The sequence below is a fragment of the Ranitomeya variabilis genome, chromosome 1 (genome assembly GCF_051348905.1).
Source record: "Ranitomeya variabilis isolate aRanVar5 chromosome 1, aRanVar5.hap1, whole genome shotgun sequence".
Lineage (NCBI taxonomy): Eukaryota > Metazoa > Chordata > Amphibia > Anura > Dendrobatidae > Ranitomeya > Ranitomeya variabilis.
The window spans coordinates 1111389448-1111414417 of record NC_135232.1 but is presented as its reverse complement, the minus strand read 5'-3'; the positions used below and the strand labels follow the sequence as shown (position 1 = coordinate 1111414417).

Sequence of the window (24970 nt, the reverse complement as noted above, 5' to 3'; positions counted from 1 at the left end):
TACCTCGCAGCGGCTGCTACACTTTGAATGGAGATGTGCTTTGGAGTTCAGGACAGCTGATTGTGGGGGTCCTGGGTGTCAAATTCACACCGATCTGATATTAATGATCCATCCGGCCGCTCTCATAGAGTTAACTTAGGATCTAGTTACACAATCCCAAAGGACTCTGGGGATAATGAGCAGGAGCCTGGTAGAGGCGCTTCCTTCAAATCAATCTAATCCTTAGCACAATTGTATCCGGAGAGACGTGTGACATTCTGATTATACAAAACGCCACTTTCTGGCATTTTAAGCAGGGAGCTCTTCCATATTTAATGAATGTTGAGGATGTGTTTAACTGCGGTAATTTAGATAAATGTTGAACAATCACATCCTGCTAAATATTACATCTTTTTTAATCTATCGCAATTAGACTATGATTTTACTGTTTGATCCATGAGACTCGGATTAAATTCATTGCCTATCCTGACAATTTCTCTTCCATAGACCAAGCTCACACGACCGTACTTTTGGTCAGAGTGCTGTCCATAAAAAATCTGACATCACTCGGACCAATGTTATTCAATGGGGCAGTGCAGATGACTGATTTTTTCCATTGACCGAATCTGCGCGTGAAAAAAAAATTGCAGGATGCATTAGCTTCTTCCATGTGTCGAATGAGACTTGCCCATTCAAGTCTAAAATGTACAAAAAAAAAATTTGGATTCTACACGGAGCCCCGCAAACCACTTACTACCTACCGCGGCTCCCCTGGTGATTAGTTAGAACCTTTGTGCTACCAATAACGTGGACTCCTGTTGTGAACTCTATTTTTGGGCTCCCTCTAGTGGTCACAAGCGGTACTGTGTAGTGTTGTCTTTCTGCAGGTTGGCTGTATCAGCTGGTTCATTATCCTTGGTTGGTTTCCTATTTAGCTCACCTGGATACTCAGTTCCTTGCCTGCTATGAATGTATTCAGTGCTCTTCAGATTCCTTGTGATTACCTTGCTCCCAGCCTCTCCAAGACAAGCTAAGTTTTTGTCCGTTCATTTTTTGATTATCAGCATTCATTATGTTTCTTGTCCAGCTTGCAAAGATGTGATCTCCTCGCTTGCTGGTTGCTCTAGGGGACTGAGTTTCTCCCCCCACACCGTTAGTTGGTGCGGGGGTTCTTGAATCTCAGTGTGGATATTTTGTAAGGGTTTTTTACTGACCGCACAGACCCCTTTACTATTTTCTGCTATCTAGTATTAGTGGGCCTCATTTGCTGAATCTGTTTTCACCCCTGTGTATGTGCCTTCCTCTCACCTCACCGTTATTATTTGTTGGGGGCTTCTATATCTTTGGGGATTATTTCTCTGGAGGCAAGAGAGGTCTTTCTTTCTCTCTAGGGGTAGTTAGTTCCTCAGGCTGGCTCGAGACGTCTAGGAATTTTTTAGGCACGTTCACCGGCTACTTCTAGTGTGTTTAGATAGGTTCAGATTTGCGGTCAGTCCAGTTTGCCACCTCCCTAGAGCTTGTCCTATGTTTGTTACTTAGCTGGAGTAATTCGTGATCCTCAACCACTAAGGATCATAACAGACTCCCCCTATATTTCCATTAACAGATGATGGACCTGAGTGGGGATTTTGCTTTTTTTGTGAATTGAGTGGAAGCTTTTATTGGTAACATTTTACATAACGTTTCAGATCATATTTATCCTGTGCTCTATGCTGAGCACTTACTTTGGGGTTTCCATCTAAAGCTCTGAGTGACGTGACTCAGATAAAACCCCGAGGGATATATTCACTATAATGAGGCAGCAGAGTTACTCCGAATTCCATCTGCCTCTGTTCAGCGGTGTACTTCTTTTCCGAACTGCACAAAACTGTAGCCGACGGTGCTCCTATGAAATCCTAAAAAGATGGAAACATCCGGATCACAGGTCAGACAACATCCACAGTGCCTCATGATAGGGAATTTTCCACTAGAGGTTCCGTCTGAATCATGTATTTCAGAGTTTTACACAGAAACCCCGGTGCAAGCGCTCAGCGAAGAGTGCAGGATAAATGTACATTGAGCCTGACTTCGATCTTTGGGAGGCAGAATGAAAAAATCAACAGCAGGTGAAGAATTGGTTTTATTTATTTTTTATGCCATTCCTCATGCGGTATAAGTGATTAGGCAATTTTATTCTTCAGGTCGGTGCGATTACAGCGATAACAGATTTATATTGGGTTTTTATTTATGTTTGCCTGCCGCCTGTGAGGCAAGGAAAGAAGCTGACATGGCCATGTAATGGCTGTTTGTGGGGAAAAAAATAACTTTATTCACAATGTGCATTAACACATCAACATTTTTATCCGGACTATATATAATAAAACAGTCCTACATCACATTGCTCAGTTTTGCAATTTCTCATCTCCTACTCTTTTTATCTGTGCTAGTCATCAGGCAAATGTCAGCTGTGTACCCATCGCAGCCAGAAGAATGAATAGGTCTGCTGAGTCACATTAAAACTGTACAGCATCTTCCAAGTTACGTAAGCCTGGTGATGAGGTAAAGTGAATAACGAGAGAGGACACCACACACAGCCGAATATGGAAATTCATGACATTGTGCATCTGCAGGCATTGCCTACCTGGTAAAGATGGGCCGGTCGATTTTCGGGACTTCGGTCCATCGGCAGAGGATAGAGACTACTGATTGACCAGAATCCTGCAAATGTATCCGCCCATCTCTAGTACCTGGCTTTTCAGGTGACTTTTCAGACTGAGAGGTCACATGTGTATACCTGAGGGATAACTCTATTGCTGGCCCTTATATCTCTTGTATCACTCATATTTTACCGGTTTTTCCCTCTGCAGACTCTACCTCTTATTTTCAGTTGTCTCTGAACTAGTGGGTGGAAACTAGCTGCTATGATGTCTCCCATACACAGCACACACAGACATGAGGGACTCCAGCTCTCCTGTCTCTATGTAGCACATGTTCAGAAGCAGCATGGTGGACAATCAACAGCAGATCTCCTTCATGAGGCTGCTTCTGAACATGTGCTACATACAGACAGGGAAGAAGGAATCCTTTATGCCTGTGTGTTTTTGTATCAGAGATAGTGGAGGCCACCTGCTATGAGGTCCCCTATAAACTGCACAGGCTGAGATTAAAAAAATCTGCTTTGCTTTCTACATGTAGCACTTGATTAGAAGCAGCAGCAGCATGGAGGATGCTAGACACCAGTACTGAGCAATGTATCAGTGAATCCAGCTCTGGTGTGAAAATTTAATAGAAAGCAGAAACATTTTCTTTCTGCCCCCTCTATAGACTACAATAGGCAGCTGTATTCTGATCTCTCAAGTCATTATGAATGGAGGGGGAGGAGGTGAGCTGTGACATCACCTATTGTGAGTGGTTGATCCTGTGCTATCTATTATATATAAAGGTGTTATCAGGCATTGTACAGGAGGAGGTGAGCTGTGACATCACCTATTGAGAATGGTTGATCCTGTGTTATCTGGAGCGGCCCCCAGATGCAGGACAGCGGGGTACTCGGATCCGGGTCTCTCTCGGTTCTGAGGATGTCACGGTGGCCCGACCCGGTCCGTGGTCCTGCTAAGGGGCGCCCAATAAAAGGTGTAGGTGGTGGTGTAGGTCGCAGTAAATAACGAGGACACAGGGTTGCAGTCTCTTTACCTCTTTACTGAAGGCTTCGGCATCCGCAATCCAGAGCACTGTTAACAGGGCTGGGTGAGACCGGCTGGTCCGAAGGCACATCCAGAGTTCCCTTTGCAGGTGGAAATCAGTGCCTACCTACTAGCGCCTGGGTGTTGTAGTACTTCCCTGCTGAGCACCACGGGATAGTCCTCACAACTGTCGTGTATGTTTCTGTTCTTTCTCTTCGTCCCCCAGATGATATGGATAGGACGCACCCGTATGACGGGGTAGGCCTGGAGTTATTTTATAGGGACCCTAGAGACGCCCCTCTCCCTCAATTGCATCTGTTGGCTTCATAAGGTGATTAAGGTGAGGCAGCCAACCTAAAATTAACTGCCCTGCCCTTGGTTTGAAGTAATGCTTGGAGCCCAATACTTCCTCGGCGTTCCGGCCACCGGCTACGCGCCTCAGTAGAATGTTGCCGATCTCGGGGCACGACTCCTACTGGTTCTATCGCCTTTGTGCTGTGATCTCATTTCTCACTTCTCCACAATATACTTCGCATCGTGTCCTTTCTTAAGATGCCGCCGCAATGAAGTGCAGGCGCGGTTCCGTAACGATCTGTCCTTTCGCTAGGCCTCTGTCAGGATCCCACCCCTGACAGGGACCCCCCTGAATCTTCCCAAGCAACGCTCTTCTCTCACTAGATGTTACCTGGGCAAAACCCAGTCAGCTTCTCTCTAACTTCCTATCCAACCCCCAGTTTTACCAGATTGTGAGGAGTGGCCTAATACATAGAACCCTTTGCTCCCCCTGGTGGCCGGAGTGTGAAGTGTAATGTGTGACTGTGATACCTGGTCAGGTGAACTCCTTTAGTGCCATCAGACGTACCATCACTCCCCTTAGTGGCGGAGCGTCAGTACTGCAACGACCAGGACTCTGGGGCGCTGCATTATCTACTGTATATAGATGTGTTATCAGTCATTATACAGGAGGAGGAGGAGGTGAGCTGTGACATCATCTACTGTGAATGGTGGCTCCTGTGTTATCTACTGTATATAAAGGTGTTATCAGGCATTGTACAGGAGGAGGTGAGCTGTGACATCACCTATTGTGAATGGTGGATCCTGTGTTATCTACTGAATATAGCGGTGTTATCAGTTATTGTATAGGAGGAGCAGGTGAGCTGTGACATCCCCTATTGTGAATAATGGATCCTGTGTTATCTACTGAATATAGCGGTGTTATCAGTTATTGTATAGGAGGAGCAGGTGAGCTGTGACATCCCCTATTGTGAATAATGGATCCTGTGTTATCTACTGTACATAGGAGTGTTATCAGTCATTGTACAGGAGGAGGAGGAGGTAAGCTGTGACATCCCCTGTTGGGAATGGTGGATCCTGTGTTATCTACTGTATATAGAGGTGTTATCAGTCATTGTACAAGAGGAGGAGCAGGTGAGCTGTGACATCCCCTATTGTGAATGGTGGATTCTGTGTTATCTACTGTATATAGAGGTGTTATCAGTCATTGTACAGGAGAATGAGGACGTGAGCTGTGACATCCCCTGTTGTGAATGGTGGATCCTTTGTTATCTACTGCATATAGAGGTGTTATCAGTCATTGTACAAGAGGAGGAGGATATGAGCTGTGACATCCCCTATTGTGAATGGTGGATCCTGTGTTATCTACTGTATATAGAGGTGTTATCAGTCATTGTACAGGAGGAGCAGGTGAGCTGTGACATCCCCTATTGTGAATGATGGATCCTGTGTTATCTGTTATGATCTGGTGGCCTAAGAGCAGCATGGGACGTATTCTGGAGAAGGTGGTACCTGTACTGACCGCAGACCCTGAACTTAACACCGCAACTAGAAGTAGCCGTGGAATGTACCTTTCACTCCCTAGACATCTCGACACAGCCGGAGGACTAATTACCCCTAGAGATAGAAAAGGGAAAACTATCTTGCCTCAGAGAAAATCCCCAAAGGATAGACAGCCCCCCACAAATATTGACTGTGAGAGGAGAGGGAAAAAACATACACAGACTGAAATCAGAATTTAGCAAAGGAGGCCACTTCTAGCTAGATAGAAAGGTGTTGTGAACTCTGTTTTTGGGCTCCCTCTTGTGGTCACAAGTAGTACTGTGTGAGTGCTGTCTTTGGGCTCCCTCTGGTGGCTCTTTGTGTCATTCTGCAGGTCTGAGGCTGGTTCAGCTGTCTCGCTATCTGTTAGCTGGTTTCCTATTTAGCTCACCTGGACATTCAGTGGTTGCCTGCTGTCGATGTATTCAGTGCTATTATGATCTCTCCTGAATCCCTTCGTTATCAGTCTCGCCAAGAGAAGCTAAGTTTCTGTTTGGTTATTTTTTGCTCATCAGTGTTCAATATGTTTCTTGGTTATTTATTTGTCCTTGTCCAGCTTGCTAATATGTGATTTCCTTGCTTGCTGGTAGCTCTAGGGGGCTGAGTTTCTCCCCTCACACCGTTAGTTGGTGTGGGGGTTCTTGAATTCTCAGCATGGATATTTTGTATAGGGTTTTTTACTGACCGCACAGTTCCCTGTCTGTCTTCTGCTATCTAGTATTAGTGGGCCTCATTTGCTGAATCTGTTTTCATTTCTACGTTTGTATTTTCCCCTTACCTCACCGTTATTATTTGTTGGGGGCTTCCTATATCTTTGGGGTTTTTCTCTGAGGCAAGTGAGGTCTTACTTTTTCTATAGGGGTAGCAATTTTCTCAGGCTGCGTCGAGACATCCAGGAATTTAGGCACGTTCACCGGCTACCTTTAGTGTGTTTGGTTAGGATCAGGTTGCGGTCAGTCCAGTTACCACCTCCCTAGAGCTTGTTCTATTTTCAGTAACTTAGCTAGTCTATTCTGTGATCCTCAGCCACTAAGGATCATAACAGAAAGGATAGGACAGAGTACTATGCGGTCAGTATTAAAACACTAGAAAATATCCACCACAGAAAATACAGAATCTCCACATCTAACTAAAGATATGGAGGGTATATCTGCATCTCCAGAGATACCAGCTTGGCTAAACAAATCCTTATACAGACCAAGCTGGACTAGACAAAAACATGGTAAAAAACTGAACAATAAGGCCCACAGCATGTGGACAGCAGAAAATCAAGGCCAGAACTTATCTTTGTTGAAATGAACAGCAAAGCAGAAGAGACCAGGCAGGGATGTGAATCCTCCAAGAACAATGGACAACTGGCACTGACTAAAGGGTCAAGCAAGACTAAATAGCCCAGGTGGACACACCTGATAAATGCTGCGATCCAGAGACAGCAGCACTACCACTTATAACCACCGGAGGGAGCCCAAGAGCAGAATTCACAACAGTTATCTACTGTATACAGAGGTGTTATCAGTCATTGTACAGGAGGAGGAGGAGGTGAGCTGTGACATGCCCTATTGTGAATGGTGGATCCTGTGTTATCTACTGTATATAGAGGTGTTATCAGTCATTGTACAGGAGGAGGAGGAGGAGGAGGTGAGCTGTGACATCACCTATTGTGAATGGTGGATCCTGTGTTATCTGCTGTATATAGAGGTGTTATCAGTCATTGTACAGGGGAGGAGGTGAGCTGTGACATCCGCTATTGTGAATGGTCGATCCTGTGTTATCTACTGTATATAGAGGTGCTATCAGTCATTGTATAGGAGGAGGTGAGCTGTGACATCATCCATTGTGAATGGTGGATCCTGTGTTATCTAATGTATATAGAGGTGTTATCAGTCATTGTACAGGGGAGGAGGTGAGCTGTGACATCCCCTATTGTGAATGGTGGATCCTGTGTTATCTACTGTATATAGAGGTGTTATCAGTCATTGTACAGGAGGAGGAGGAGGTGAGCTGTGACATCACCTATTGTGAATGGAGGATACTGTTTTATCTACTGTATATAGAGGTGTTATCAGTCATTGTACAGGGGAGGAGGTGAGCTGTGACATCCCCCATTGTGAATGGTGGATCCTGTGTTATCTACTGTATATAGAGGTGCTATCAGTCATTGTATAGGAGGAGGTGAGCTGTGACATCACCTATTGTGAATGGAGGATCCTGTTTTATCTACTGTATATAGAGGTGTTATCAGTCATTGTACAGGGGAGGAGGTGAGCTGTGACTTCCCCTATTGTGAATGGTGGATCCTGTGTTATGTACTGTATATAGAGGTGTTATCAGTCTTTGTACAGGAGGAGGATGTGAGCTGTGACATCTCCTATTGTGAATGGTGGATCCTGTGTTATCTACTGTATATAGAGGTGTTATCAGTCATTGTACAGGAGGAGGAGGTGAGCTGTGACATCACCTATTGTGAATAATGGATCCTGTGTTATCTACTGTATATAGAGGTGTTATCAGTCATTGTACAGGGGAGGAGGTGAGCTGTGACATCCCCTATTGTGAATGGTGGATTCTGTGCTATCTACTATATATAGAGGTGTTATCAGTCATTGTACAGGGGAGGAGGTGAGCTGTGACATCAGCTATTGTGAATGGTCGATCCTGTGTTATCTACTGTATATAGAGGTGTTATCAGTCTTTGTACAGGAGGAGGAGGTGAGCTGTGACATCCCCTATTGTGAATGGTGGATCCTGTGTTATCTACTGTATATAGAGGTGTTATCAGTCATTGTACAGGGGAGGAGGTGAGCTGTGACATCCCCTATTGTGAATGGTTGATCTTGTGTTATCTACTGTGTTATCTACTGTATATAGAGGTGTTATCAGTCATTGTGCAGGAGGAGGAGGAGAGCTGTGACATCCCCTATTGTGAATGGTGGATCCTGTGTTATCTACTGTATATAGAGGTGTTATCAGTCATTGTACAGGAGGAGGAGGTGAGCTTTGACATCCCCTATTGTGAATGGTCGATCCTGTGTTATCTACTGTATATAGAGGTGTTATCAGTCATTGTAAAGGAGGAGGATGTGAGCTGTGACATCACCTATTGTGAATGATGGATCCTGTGTTATCTACTGTATATAGAGGTGTTATCAGTCATTGTACAGGAGGAGGTGGTGAGCTTTGACATCCCCTATTGTGAATGGTCGATCCTGTGTTATCTACTGTATATAGAGATTTAATCAGTCATTGTACAGGAGGAGGAGGTGAGCTGTGACATCCCCTATTGTGAATGGTCGATCCTGTGTTATCTACTGTATATAGAGGTGTTATCAGGAGGAGGAGGTGAGCTGTGACATCACCTATTGTGAATGGTGGATCCTGTGTTATCTACTGTATATAGAGGTGTTATCAGGAGGAGGAGGTGAGCTGTGACATCACCTATTGTGAATGGAGGATCCTGTTTTATCTACTGTATATAGAGGTGTTATCAGTCATTGTACAGGGGAGGAGGTGAGCTGTGACTTCCCCTATTGTGAATGGTGGATCCTGTGTTATGTACTGTATATAGAGGTGTTATCAGTCTTTGTACAGGAGGAGGATGTGAGCTGTGACATCTCCTATTGTGAATGGTGGATCCTGTGTTATCTACTGTATATAGAGGTGTTATCAGTCATTGTACAGGAGGAGGAGGTGAGCTGTGACATCACCTATTGTGAATAATGGATCCTGTGTTATCTACTGTATATAGAGGTGTTATCAGTCATTGTACAGGGGAGGAGGTGAGCTGTGACATCCCCTATTGTGAATGGTGGATTCTGTGCTATCTACTATATATGGAGGTGTTATCAGTCATTGTACAGGGGAGGAGGTGAGCTGTGACATCAGCTATTGTGAATGGTCGATCCTGTGTTATCTACTGTATATAGAGGTGTTATCAGTCTTTGTACAGGAGGAGGAGGTGAGCTGTGACATCCCCTATTGTGAATGGTGGATCCTGTGTTATCTACTGTATATAGAGGTGTTATCAGTCATTGTACAGGGGAGGAGGTGAGCTGTGACATCCCCTATTGTGAATGGTTGATCTTGTGTTATCTACTGTGTTATCTACTGTATATAGAGGTGTTATCAGTCATTGTGCAGGAGGAGGAGGAGAGCTGTGACATCCCCTATTGTGAATGGTGGATCCTGTGTTATCTACTGTATATAGAGGTGTTATCAGTCATTGTACAGGAGGAGGAGGTGAGCTTTGACATCCCCTATTGTGAATGGTCGATCCTGTGTTATCTACTGTATATAGAGGTGTTATCAGTCATTGTAAAGGAGGAGGATGTGAGCTGTGACATCACCTATTGTGAATGATGGATCCTGTGTTATCTACTGTATATAGAGGTGTTATCAGTCATTGTACAGGAGGAGGTGGTGAGCTTTGACATCCCCTATTGTGAATGGTCGATCCTGTGTTATCTACTGTATATAGAGGTGTTATCAGGAGGAGGAGGTGAGCTGTGACATCACCTATTGTGAATGGTGGATCCTGTGTTATCTACTGTATATAGAGGTGTTATCAGGAGGAGGAGGTGAGCTGTGACATCACCTATTGTGAATGGTGGATCCTGTGTTATCTACTGTATATAGAGGTGTTATCAGGAGGAGGAGGTGAGCTGTGACATCACCTATTGTGAATGGTGGATCCTGTGTTATCTACTGTATATAGAGGTGTTATCAGGAGGAGGAGGTGAGCTGTGACATCACCTATTGTGAATGGTGGATCCTGTGTTATCTACTGTATATAGAGGTGTCATCAGTCATTGTACAAGAAGGGGAGGTGAGCTGTGTGATGATAATGAGACTTATAAAAAGTCTTCTGTACAGATTAGGAAGCTTACGTTTAGTATATGACCTAGTAGACAGTGAAAACATGTCAGATTTTTTTTAATTAATAACAGTTAGAAAAAAAACATTTAACAACTATTGTTTACATCAAAATTGTATTTTTTGGATGACGCATTTCATTACAACTGATTAATGTTTATTTTGTGGGGCTGGCGGAGGATGAAAAACCTTATTAATTATCTATTACTAAACTCCCAGGATGACTCCCACAGATGAGACAAGCGGAAGCAGCAATCTCAGTAAACGTCTATGTGATCGCATTTTTCAATCATCTCCCTCCTACAATCCCTTTAACAAAAAAAACCTACAAAAATGTTTGTGACTGGCAGGTTGTGGGACTATGTCGGAGATTCAGCTCTTATCCCCTTGAATATAAATGTGTGCCCCCGCCAGCCTTCACCCTCCATCATGGCAGTCGTCTTCGGAGTACCATTGCGGAGACTGCTCGGTTGCTATGACGGCTCGCCATGGTAACAAGCATCACCTAGTTCACTGCGCACACAGCACTTGCTCACAAATGCTGAGCTGCTAGGAGATCGGAGCAGCCATTTCTGATACCCAGAAGACAAAAGAAAAGCAGGAAAGGTACAATGCATGCGGCCGTCACCCCCCGCAAATCATTGGGATTGCATGCCGACGCCTCACAATGCGGCCATGGGGGATTACTAATGTCACCATCACCCCGAGCTGCCGTCTGCTGCGGGCGAGGAGGATGATGTATCCAGTAATGTATGCGCTGTGCATGGAGGCCGATGTAGCAGAGCTGAATATGTCATGTCATTCCATAAACAATTAGTTTATCGACAATTATACGGGGAGGGGGGGCACTGACATATGACAAACACAGCCCCTGCAACCACATTGCAAACTCAGCTCAGCCGCATCCTTTATTAAATGGGATTATGACAAATTTTAGAAATATAGAGGTCACTGTTATGGGCTAGGGCCTGTCGGTCACTATGGGGTTAATAAGTGATGCTCTGCAGATAGAAAGGCGGCTCAGCGATGTTCTGCGGTGGCTAAAGGGCACGCTATGATCGGTGGGGTCTTTTTTTTTAGAATCATGGCAAACGGGGAATGTTGCACCTCATTAAAAAGTAATGAGCAGAAGATCTGCCCGCCATTTACTATAGGATTTATATAGTGTAAGACTGTGAGGGACGTACAGACTATACAGAATGTGACCAATATTCAGCCAGATATTCTATCTATTATCTATCTATCTATCTCTATCTATCTCTATCATCTATCTATCTATCTATCTATCTATCTATCTATCTATCTATCTATCTATCTATCTATCTATCTATTATCTATCTATTATCTATCTATCTATCTATCTATCTATCTATCTATCTATCTATCTATCTATCTATCTATCTCTATCATCTATCTATCTATCTATCTATCTATCTATCTATCTATCTATCTATCTATCTATCTATCTATGTATCTTTCTATCTATCATCTATTATCTATCTATCTATCTATCTATCTATTATTATCTATATATATATTATCTATCTATCATCTACCTATTGTCTACCTATCTATCTATCTATTATCTCTCTATCTATTATCTTATTACACTGGTCAACGCAATTTTTCTGATAAAAGGTTTTAAAACATATTTTAAGTCAATTTTGGCTGCTGATTACGAATATGAACTCCGTTTTTGGCTATCACATCAGGATTTCGAGATCTTCAATTTTTGATGTAAATCAAAAATTCTAATGTTTTATGATAAAAACACATGATTTTCGATACTACATTGTATATTTTTAATCAAGGAATAACAAAGATTACAAAGTCTATGTACAGCAAATCAAATATACTTACAGAATGAAACTACAAAATATAAAAACACATATATATGGCGCACAGATGAATGACAAATGGCAGTTATTAGAACTTTCTTTTCTTGGCTGATCTGTGATGTACGGCTCCTGGGTTGTCTCTCATCAAGCTCCAGCAATAGTCGGCCATCATATGTGAGTCCCACTGGCCTTGATACCGTTCCTCCATTGTTTTAATGTCCTGATGAAAACGCTCCCCTTGTTCCTCGCTCACATCCCCAAGGTTCTCTGGAAAAAAGTCCAAATGGCTGTGTAAATAGTGAATCTTGATGCTCATTCTACATCCAAGATTTTGCAGACTCATCAGTAGCTCTTCCACAATCTCTTCATAGTTGTCTGCTTTCTTATTCCCTAGAAAATTCTGCCCCACATTACAAAATGCATTCCAAGCTCTTTCATCTGTCTCATTCATTGATGTGATACAATTTGGGTCTCTCAGAAGTGTTCTTATTTGAGGTCCATCAAATATTCCAGCCTTTTTCTTCTCTTCACTAAGACCAGGAAGAGTTGAACATATATAGTTAACCCCTTAGTGACAGAGCCAATTTGGTACTTAATGACCGAGCCAATTTTTACAATTCTGACCAGTGTCACTTTATGAGGTTATAACTCTGGAACGCTTTATCGGATCCCGCTGATTCTGAGATTGTTTTTTCGTGACATGTTGTACTTCAAGATAGTGGTAACATTTCTTCGATATTACTTGCGATTATTTATGAAAAAAATGGAAATATGGCGAAAATTTTTAAAATTTTGCAATTTTCAAACTTTGTATTTTTATGCCCTTAAATCAGAGAGATATGTCACAAAAAATAGTTAATAAATAACATTTCTCACATGTCTACTTTACATCAGCACAATTTTGGAAACAATTTTTTTTTTTGTTAGGGAGTTATAAGGGTTAAAAGTTGACCAGCAATTTCTCATTTTTACAACACCATGTTTTTTTTAGGGACCACATCACCTTTGAAGTGATTTTGAGGGGTCTATATGATAGAAAATAACCAAGTGTGACACCATTCTAAAAACTGCACCCCTCAAGCTGCTCAAAACCACATTCAAGAAGTTTATTAACCCTTTACGTACTTCACAGGAACTAAAACAATGTGGAAGAAAAAAATTAACATTTTACTTTTTTTTGCAAACATTTTACTTCAGAACCATTTTTTTTAATTTTCACAAGTGTAAAAACAGAAATTTAACCACAAATTTTGTTGTGCAATTTTTCCTGAGTACGCCGATACCCCATATGTGGAGGTAAACCACTGTTTGGGCGCACCGCAGAGCTTGGAAGTGAAGGAGCACCGTTTGACTGTTTCAATGCAGAATTGGCTGGAATTGAGATCGGACGCCATGTCGCGTTTGGAGAGCCCCTAATGTGCCTAAACAGTGGAAACCCCCCACAAGTGACACCATTTTGGAAACTAGACCCCCCAAGGAACTTATCTAGATGTGTGGTGAGCACTTTGAACCCCCAAGTGCTTCACAGAAGTTTATAACGTAGAGCCGTGAAAATAAAAAATCGCATTTGTTTTCACAAAAATGATTTTTTCGCCCACAAATTCTTATTTTCACAAGGGTAACAGGAGAAATTAGACCACAAAAGTTGTTGTGCAATTTCTCCTGAGTACGTCGATACCCCATATGTGGAGGTAAACCACTGTTTGGGCGCACCGCAGAGCTTGGAAGTGAAGGAGCACCGTTTGACTTTTTCAATGCAGAATTGGCTGGAATTGAGATCGGATGCCATGTCGCGTTTGGAGAGTCCCTGATGTGCCTAAACAGTGGAAACCCCCCACAAGTGATACCATTTTGGAAACTAGACCCCCCAAGGAACTTATCTAGATGTGTGGTGAGCACTTTGAACCCCCAAGTGCTTCACAGAAGTTTATAACGTAGAGCCGTGAAAATAAAAAATCTCATTTTTTCTACAAAAATGATCTTTTTGCCCCCAAATTTTTATTTTCACAAGGGTAACAGGAGAAATTAGACCACAAAAGTTGTTGTGCAATTTCTCCTGAGTACGTCGATACCCCATATGTGGAGGTAAACCACTGTTTGGGCGCACCGCAGAGCTTGGAAGTGAAGGAGCACCGTTTGACTTTTTCAATGCAGAATTGGCTGGAATTGAGATCGGATGCCATGTCGCGTTTGGAGAGTCCCTGATGTGCCTAAACAGTGGAAACCCCCCACAAGTGATACCATTTTGGAAACTAGACCCCCCAAGGAACTTATCTAGATGTGTGGTGAGCACTTTGAACCCCCAAGTGCTTCACAGAAGTTTATAACGTAGAGCCGTGAAAATAAAAAATCTCATTTTTTCTACAAAAATGATCTTTTTGCCCCCAAATTTTTATTTTCACAAGGGTAACAGGAGAAATTAGACCACAAAAGTTGTTGTGCAATTTCTCCTGAGTACGTCGATACCCCATATATGGGGGTAAACCACTGTTTGGGCGCACCGCAGAGCTTGGAAGAGAAGGAGTGTCGTTTTACTTTTTCAATGTAGAATTGGCTGGAATTGAGATCGGACGCCATGTCACGTTTGGAGAGCCGCTGATGTGCCTAAACAGTAGAGACCCCCCACATATGACACCATTTTGGAAACTAGACCCCTTAAGGAACTTATCTAGATGTGTGGTGAGCACTTTAAACCCCCAGGTGCTTCACAGAAGTTTATAACGTAGAGCCGTGAAAATAAAAAAATCGCATTTTTTCTACAAAAATGATCTTTTTGCCTCCAAATTTTTATTTTACCAAGGGTAACAGGAGAAAATGGACCCCAGAAGCTGTTGTACAATTTGTCTTGAGTACGCCGACACCCCATATGTGGGGGTAAACCACTGTTTGGGCGCATGGCTGAGCTCGGAAGCAAAGGAGCGCCATTTGACTTTTCAATGCAAAATTGACTGGAATTGAGATCGGACGCCATGTCGCGTTTGGAGAGCCCCTGATGTGCCTAAACAGCAGAAACCCCCCAAAAGTGACCCCATTTTGGAAACTAGACCCCCCATGGAACTTATCTAGATGTGTAGTGAGAACTTTGAATGCCCAAGTGCATCACAGAAGTTTATAATGCAGAGTCGTGAAAATAAAAAATATATATTTTTTAACAATAAAGATTTTTTAGCCCCCAAGTTTTTATTTTCACAAGGGTAACAAGAGAAATTGGACCCCAAAAGTTGTTGTCCAATTTGTCCTGAGTATGCTGGTACCCCATATGTGGGGGTAAACCACTGTTTGGGCGCATGGCAGAGCTCGGAAGGGAAGGAGTGCCATTTTGGAATGCAGACTTTGATAGAATTGTCTGCGGGCGTTATGTTGCCTTTGCAGACCCCTAATGTACCTAAACAGTAGAAACCCCCAACAAGTGACCCCATTTTGGAAAATAGACCCCCCAAGGAACTTATCTAGATATGTGGTGAGAACTTTGAATGCCCAAGTGCTTCACAGAAGTTTATAATGCAGAGTAGTGAAAATAAAAAATATTTTTTTTCCCACAAAAAAGATTTTTTTAGCCCCCAAATTTTTATTTTCACAAGGGTAACAAGAGAAATTGGACCCCAAAAGTTGTTGTCCAATTTGTCCTGAGTATGCTGGTACCCCATATGTGGGGGTAAACCACTGTTTGGGCGCACGGCAGAGCTCGGAAGGGAAGGAGCGCCATTTTGCAATGCAGACTTTGATAGAATTGTCTGCGGGCGTTATGTTGCGTTTGCAGACCCCTAATGTACCTAAACAGTAGAAACCCCCACAAGTGACCAAATTTTGGAAACTAGACCCCCTAAGGAACTTATCTAGATATGTGGTGAGAACTTTGAAAGCTCAAGTGCTTCACAGAAATTTATAATGCAGAGTAGTGAAAATAAAAAAATATATTTTTTTCCAACAAAAAAGATTTTTAGCCCCCAAGTTTTTATTTTCACAAGGGTAACAGGAGAAATTGGACCCCAAAAGTTGTTGTCCAATTTATCCCGAGTACGCTGATGCCCCATATGTGGGGGTAAACCACTGTTTGGGCGCACGGCAGAGCTCAGAAGGGAGGGAGTACCATTTGACTTTTTTAGCGCAAAATTGGCTGTCGTGTTTGGAGACCCCCTGATGTACCTAAACAGTGGAAACCCCCCAATTCTAACTCCAACCCTAACCCCAACACAGCCCTAACCCTAATCTCAACCCGATCCATAATCCTAATCACAACCCTAACGATAATCACAACCCTAACCCCAAAACAGCCCTAATCTCAACCCTAACCATAACCCTAATCAAAACCCTAAATCCAACACACCCCTAACCCTAATCCCAACCCTAACCCTAATCCCAACCCTAATCCCAAACGTAACACTAATCCCAACCCTAATCCAAACCCTAACCCTAATCCCAACTCTAACCCTAACTTTAGCCCCAACCCTAACTTTAGCCCCAACCCTAACCATAACTTTAGCCCCCGTCGTCACAAAAAAAGTTCAATGTAACCTTTTTTTTGTACGTCGCGTCCGCCATTTCCGCGGATGCGTGGCCGTAACTCTGCCCCCTCCTCCCCAGGACATAGACTGGGCAGCGGATGCGTTGAAAAACTGCATCCGCTGCCCACGTTGTGCACAATTTTCACAACGTGCGTCGGTACATCGGGCCGACGCATTGCGACCGCCCCGTACCGACGCAAGTGTGAAAGAAGCCTTAGGCTACTTTCAGACATAGCGCATTTTTGAGCGCTATTTTGCGGGCGCTTTTCAAAAATGCGCAATGTCATTTTCGTCTGCCGGCAAAGTGAATGAGAAATTCACTTTGCCGTTCAGACACACCGCAAAAAAACGCGGCGCTTTTGTCTGCAAACACGCCGGCGTAAAAAGAATTGACATGTCAATTCTTTACGCAGCGGCGTGTCTGCGTATCCCCCTAGGGCCCCATATTACCTTCCACACACAGCGCCTTTGTCCTGGGTGTCGGCGTCTTTGTACGGAGGGGTTGACACCCAGGACCGGACGTGACGTCGGACAGGAAGAGGGAAGCCCCCGCCCCCCAGTGAAGCAGCATGGAGTCCTTCTGTGTGTGTGTGTGTGTGTGCGTGTGTGTGCGTGTGTGTGCGTGTGTGTGTCCCCATGCGACGCTAGTGCCACCATTGTGCTAAGTCGCCGTATGGGACTACTACTCCCATCCGGTATTAGGATGGGAGAGTTGTCCCTGTGTCCGGCGACTTAGCACAATTGTAAAGTTACACAAAACACCTACACACAATACACATACATGACACACAGTACATACAACATATAACACAGAGTATATACTCACCAACAGCACACTTGTAGGCGAAGCCCTCGATCCTCCAGGAAAAAATCCAAAAATAATAAACCAAATTCATACTCCCTGTCCGCAGAATCCATAAAACGAGTGTCCCACGCCGATCGGCTGCTCTCCGGCGATACACTGCCAGGAGCGAAGCTCCTAGCAGTGTATCGCGTACTGTCCCGGAGTTCAATGGCTCCGGCGTCTCGGTTAACAGCAGTACAGCTGCGTTGAACTTTCCCACGCAGCACTGCCGTTAAGCGAGAGTGCCGGGGTCAATGACCGCCGGTAAACTCGCTCGCGCATGCGCAGTGACACACCGACAGGAACTATGGCTCCTGTCAGTGTGTTGCTGCAGCCGTGGAGAGCAGACATATCTCTGGATGTGTCTGTTCTCCATGGAAAATCTTGATACGTGGCACTTAAATATGTGGCAATTAAATACGTGACACGTGGCACTTATACGTGATACGTGTCACTTAAATACGTGGCACTGAAATACGTGATACGTGGCACTTTGATACGTGGCACGTGTCACTTAAATACGTGGCACGTGGCACTGAAATATGTGGCACGTGGCACTTTGATACGTGGCACGTGTCTCTTAAATACGTGGCACGTGGCACTGAAAGATGTGGCACGTGGCACTTTGATACGTGGCACGTGGCACTTTGATACGTGGCACGTGGCACTTTGATACGTGGCACTGAAATATGTGGCACGTGGCACTTTGATACGTGGCACGTGTCACTTAAATACGTGGCACGTGGCACTGAAATATGTGGGACACGTCGCACAAAAAAGTTACATGTAGTTTTTTTTGTGTCGACGGTCCGCCGAAGCACGACGCATCCGTCGCACGACGGATGCGACATGTGGCAATCCGTCGCAATGCGTCGCTAATGCAAGCCAATGGAGAAAAAACGCATCCTGCAAGCACTTTTGCAGGATGCGTTTTTTCTCCAACGACGCATTGCGACGGAAGCCAAAAAACGCTAGTGTGAAAGTAGCCTAACCCTAACCCTAGCCCTAACCCTAACCCTAAATTTAGCCCCAACCCTAACCCTAACTCTAACCCTAACCCTAACTCTAACCCTAACCCTAACCCTAACCCTAATTTTAGCCCCAACTTGTCTTCTCCTGCCGGCCGGCAGATGGCAGCAGATGGCGGGCGCACTGCGCATGCGCCCGCCATGATGAAAAAGCCGGCTGGCAGGAGAAGACAGAAGAGGACCCAGGGACCCCGGGTGAGTATGATAGGGTCCCCGAATCCCCCTATTTCTCTGTCCTCTGATGTGCGATCACATCAGAGGACAGAGAAATAACTGATCGCTTTTTTTTTTTTTTTTTTTTTTTTTTTGCGGTCGCCGGTAAACTGTTAATTACCGGCGATCGCAAAGCAGGGGTCGGTGCAAATCGACCCCGATCATGTTCTTTGGGGTCTCGGCTACCCCCGGCAGCCGAGACCCCAAAGAACATCCGGGTGCCGGGCGGCGGGCGCACTGCGCGTGCGCCCGCCATTTTTTCCCGGAAAAAAGATGGCGGCGCCCATGGGGAGACACGAGGAGCACCGGGGGAGGTAGGTAAGTATTGGGGGGCTATTGGGGGCCATCGGGGACCACATTTCTCTGTCCTCCGATGTGCGATCACATCGGAGGACAGAGAAATTAAACGGCAAATCGCGTTTTTTTTTTTTTTTGTTGCGACCGCCGGTAAACGGTTAATTACCGGCGATCGCAACTCGGGGGTCGGCAAAAAACCCCCGAATCATGTTCTCTGGGGTCTCGGCTACCCTCGGCAACCGAGACCCCAGAGAAAATCCGACTCTGGGGGGCGCTATTCACTTTTTCCACAGCGCCGTTAATTAACGGCGCTGTGGTTTAAGTACCCTTAGCGGCCGCCGTTAAAAGGCGTATCGGCGGTCGTTAAGGGGTTAAAGCATTCTCCACTGTGATTGAGAGCTTTGACGAACTGCTTCATCAATCCAAGTTTTATGTGTAAGGGAGGAAAGACAATGTCCTTCCTATCCACTAGAGGATCATGGATGACATTCTTATCGCCAGATGCCAAACTCTGTCGCTGAGGCCATTCAGTTGTCACCCAATGCTCTGCTGTAGCAGTAGAAAACAAGTGGGAATTATGGGAATTATGCATGCTCAAAGAAAACAAAGATATTCTCACATTTATTGGGAGACTAAATGAAAACTAAATTTACCTTAGTGAACCATATAAACCGGCACTTTTCATACACTACTCATATTTATCATGGAATTCATGAAAATGGGCTATATACCTGTAGCACAAAAACGTGATGTGATAGAGAAATTATAAGATCAGATTTGAATTCAGCACCCTCAAATTAGTCTAAAACTGTTCTTAAAGACCATGACAGAAATTTATTTTTTGTAGACCAGTGTTATCTATCTATCTATCTATCTATCTATCTATCTATCTATCTATCTATCTATCTATCTATCTATCTATCTATCTATCTATCTATCATCCTCTCTATCTATTATCTATTTATAATATATCTGTTATCCATATATCTATTATCTATCTATTATCTATTTATCTCTTATCTATCTCTTATCTATCTATTATCTATCTATCTATCTTTTATCTATCTTTTATCTATCTTTTATCTATCTATTATCTATCTTTTATCTATCATCTATCGATTATCTATCTATCAATCTTTTATCTATCTATCTATCTATCTATCTATCTATCTTTTATCTATCTATTATCTATCTATCTATTATCTATCTATCTATCATCCTCTCTATCTATTATCTATTTATTATATATCTGTTATCCATATATCTATTATCTATCTATTATCTATCTATTTATCTCTTATCTATCTCTTATCTATCTATTATCTATCTATCTATCTTTTATCTAGCTTTTATCTATCTATTATCTATCTTTTATCTATCATCTATCGATTATCTATCTATCACTATCTATCTATCTATCTATCTTTTATCTATCTATTATCTATCTATCTTTCTATATATCTTATATCTATCCACTGATGGACACAGACAGAAGAGGTCCCTTTGCAGTCCAATACCTCCTCATAATGTACAATTCCACCTGCTTTGGAGGTAGAAATGGGCCTTATTACCTCTTGGGTTGCACCAAGACTTTAGACGTTCTGCTAATCCTGATGACATTGGCTCTGGATGATGTTAGTCTAATGTGCATGGCAGCATTTAGGGACACAGGGTCAGTGGATATAAAAAGTCTACACACCCCTGTTAAAATGCTAGATTTTTGTCATTTAAAAAAATGATACCAAAATAATTTCAGAACTTCCCCACCTTTGGGTCACGTTCACATGTTAAGTATCGGGTCAGCATTTTACCTCAGTATTTGCAAGCCAAAACCAGGAGTGGGTGATAAATACAGAAGTGGTGCATATGTTTCTATTATACTTTTCCTCTGATTGTTCCTCTCCTGGTTTTGTCTTACAAATACTGAGGTAAAATACTGACCAAATACTGCATGTGTGAATATGGCCTTAATATCAGCTCCTCTCCTGTGTACAGCGCCCTCTTCAGGTCACCACAGAATTTAAGTTGCATTCAGGACTGGCTCTGGCTGGGTCATTTCAAAACCTTGATCTTCTTCTGGTGAAGCCATTCTTTTATTGATTTGGAAGTCAATTAGGATCATTGTTGCTTTGAAAGGTGAAATTCCTTTTCATCATCAGCTTTTTTTAGCAGAGACCTGAAGTTTTGTTGCAACATCGAGTGATATTTGATACTGTTCATAGTTCCCTCCACCTTGATTAAAGCGCCAGTCCAAACTGCTGAAAAATAACTTAAAGCATAATGTTTTCTCCACCATGCTTCCCTGTGGGAATGGTGTTCTTTTGGTAATGTGCAGCGTTGGCTTTGCGCCAAACATACATTTCGAATTATGTCCAAAAAGGTCAACCTTGTTCTTATCAGACCATAATATGTTTTCCCACATGCTTTAGGCAGAGTTGATGTAGGTTTTGGCAAAACATAGTCAGGCTTAGATGTTTTCTTTGTAAAAAAAATACTTTTTCTTGCCACCCTACCTCACAGACGAGATATATGAGGAATATGGGTATTTTGGTATCCCATGCTGTACACAACTCGTACTTTCCAGAAATTACTGCAGCTCCTTTAATGTTGCTGTCGGACTTGTGGCAGCATCCCAGAGCAAATTTCTTTTTATCTATTCATCACTTTTTTTAGGGATGTCCAGCTCTTGATTTTGACACTGTTGTTCCAAATTTAGGCCACTTTTTGATGATGTGTCACAGTGATTCATGATATACAGTCCTGGCAAAAACTAAGAGACCACCACATCAAATCCCTGTCATGGGCAGCCAAAACTCCAGACCTGAACCCCATTGAAAACCTCTGGAATGTAATCAAGAGGAAGATGGATAGTCACAAGCCATCAAACATAGAAGAACTGCTTACATTTTTGCGCTAGAAGCAGTGTGAAAGACTGGTGGAAAGCATGCCAAGACGCATGAAAGCTGTGACTAAAAATCATGGTTATTCCACAAAATATTGATTTCTGAACTCTTCATGAGTTAAAACATTAGTATTGTTGTTTCTAAATGATTATGAACTTGTTTTCTTTACATTATTTGAGGTCTGAAATCACTGGATTTTTTTTTTATTATTTTGACCATTTTTCTTTTTCAGAAAAAAAAACCAAAATGTATTGCTTGGAACTTCGGAGACATGTTGTCAGAAGTTTATAGAATAAATGAACAATTTACATTTTGCTCAAAAATATACTTATAAAGAGAAAAATCAGACAAACTGAACATTTTGCAGTGGTCTCTTAATTTTTGCCAGAGCTGTATATTATGCTTTGGACAGATTTTTGTATCCTTCTCCTCACTGATAACTTTCAACAGTGAGAGCCCTTTGCTGTGTTGTAAGCTGTTTAAAGACCATGGCTTTTATTGTAAAATGCAACGTAGGAAAATCCTCCTAGAACAGGTAAACATTATATTGGGTTAATCAGAATCCCTGGAAATGATGGCAGCTGTGCACTGACTACTATGTAACTAGAGGGTAAATTTGATTGACACATCCCCAATTACAAATGGGTGTTCACACTTATGCAACCACATTGTTTTAGTCTTGACATTTTTATTTTAAGTTTGTTTTTTAATATATTTTTACAGATTAAGGGTGACATTAAAGGTGGAAAAAGTTCTGAAATGATTCCTTCTCATATGACTTTTTTTTTCATGACAAAAACTTACCCGACATTTTAATAAAAGGCGTATAGACCTTTTCTATCTGCTGTCGAATATTTACTTTTTTCCCCATTCTTACATTTCACAAAGATAGCCAAAACTGAGGTGTCCTATCTAGAGTCTACATATCCATTTGTATAAAGACATAACTAATTTTGCTCTAGCTATTAGATTTTGCTACCCTATGCATCTTGGTAGATTATAACCACTCGAGGCGTTAAAGTGAAAATCTGAACTTCTTAATATACAGTGGGGCAAAAAAGTATTTAGTCAGTCAGCAATAGTGCAAGTTCCACCACTTAAAAAGATGAGAGGCGTCTGTAATTTACATCATAGGTAGACCTCAACTATGGGAGACAAACTGAGAAAAAAAAATCCAGAAAATCACATTGTCTGTTTTTTTATCATTTTATTTGCATATTATGGTGGAAAATAAGTATTTGCTCAGAAACAAAATTTCATCTCAATACTTTGTAAAATATCCTTTGTTGGCAATGACAGAGGTCAAACGTTTTCTGTAAGTCTTCACAAGGTTGCCACACACTGTTGTTGGTATGTTGGCCCATTCCTCCATGCAGATCTCCTCTAGAGCAGTGATGTTTTTGGCTTTTCGCTTGGCAACACGGACTTTCAACTCCCTCCCAAGGTTTTCTATAGGGTTGAGATCTGGAGACTGGCTAGGCCACTCCAGGACCTTGAAATGCTTCTTACGAAGCCACTCCTTCGTTGCCCTGGCGGTGTGCTTTGGATCATTGTCATGTTGAAAGACCCAGCCACGTTTCATCTTCAATGCCCTTGCTGATGGAAGGAGGTTTGCACTCAAAATCTCACGATACATGGCCCCATTCATTCTTTCATGTACCCGGATCAGTCGTCCTGGCCCCTTTGCAGAGAAACAGCCCCAAAACATGATGTTTCCACCACCATGCTTTACAGTAGGTATGGTGTTTGATGGATGCAACTCAGTATTCTTTTTCCTCCAAACACGACAAGTTGTGTTTCTACCAAACAGTTCCAGTTTGGTTTCATCAGACCATAGGACATTCTCCCAAAACTCCTCTGGATCATCCAAATGCTCTCTAGCAAACTTCAGACGGGCCCGGACATGTACTGGCTTAAGCAGTGGGACACGTCTGGCACTGCAGGATCTGAGTCCATGGTGGCGTAGTGTGTTACGTATGGTAGGCCTTGTTACATTGGTCCCAGCTCTCTGCAGTTCATTCACTAGGTCCCCCCGCGTGGTTCTGGGATTTTTGCTCACCGTTCTTGTGATCATTCTGACCCCACGGGGTGGGATTTTGCGTGGAGCCCCAGATCGAGGGAGATTATCAGTGGTCTTGAATGTCTTCCATTTTCTAATTATTGCTCCCACTGTTGATTCCTTCACTCCAAGCTGGTTGGCTATTGCAGATTCAGTCTTCCCAGCCTGGTGCAGGGCTACAATTTTGTTTCTGGTGTCCTTTGACAGCTCTTTGGTCTTCACCATAGTGGAGTTTGGAGTCAGACTGTTTCAGGGTGTGCACAGGTGTCTTTTTATACTGATAACAAGTTTAAACAGGTGCCATTACTACAGGTAATGAGTGGAGGAAAGAGGAGACTCTTAAAGAAGAAGTTACAGGTCTGTGAGAGCCAGAAATCTTGATTGTTTGTTTCTGACCAAATACTTATTTTCCACCATAATATGCAAATAAAATGATAAAAAAACAGACAATGTGATTTTCTGGAATTTTTTTTCTCAGTTTGTCTCCCATAGTTGAGGTCTACCTATGATGTAAATTACAGACGCCTCTCATCTTTTTAAGTGGTGGAACTTGCACTATTGCTGACTGACTAAATACTTTTTTGCCCCACTGTATACTATATATATATATATATATATATATATATATATATATATATATATATATATATTTAGGAGTCAGATCTCATTTTTTTTATGACAGTTACAAATCCCCCACGTAGTCTCAATACAATTTTAGCTGCCCACAGCCACCACTAGGGGGAGCTCAGGAGCTGACTGACTACAGTTATACAAGCAACTCAATAATAAAGCAATAATCAGAATGTTACTTGTGGGAATAACAACAACGTAAAAAATGATGTCAGCTGGGTGACATCAAGGCTGCGATTTAAAAGGTACAGCTTTCGGCCTAACATTTACCCTTACTCCTTTTTTTTGTAAATCATTATTGAGCCAA

At 42.7% G+C, this 24970-nt stretch overlaps 1 protein-coding gene across 1 annotated transcript in view; it reads left to right on the top strand.

Annotated features, from left to right (window-relative positions):
• The first annotated feature begins 10765 nt into the window (after positions 1–10765).
• Positions 10766–24970, top strand: part of LOC143791637 (NELL2-interacting cell ontogeny regulator 1-like) — a 34406-nt gene continuing 20201 nt past the window's right edge. The window contains exon 1 of the mRNA XM_077279257.1: positions 10766–10952. The gene's annotated coding sequence lies outside the window, so the exon portion shown is untranslated. The remainder of the gene's footprint in view (positions 10953–24970) is intronic.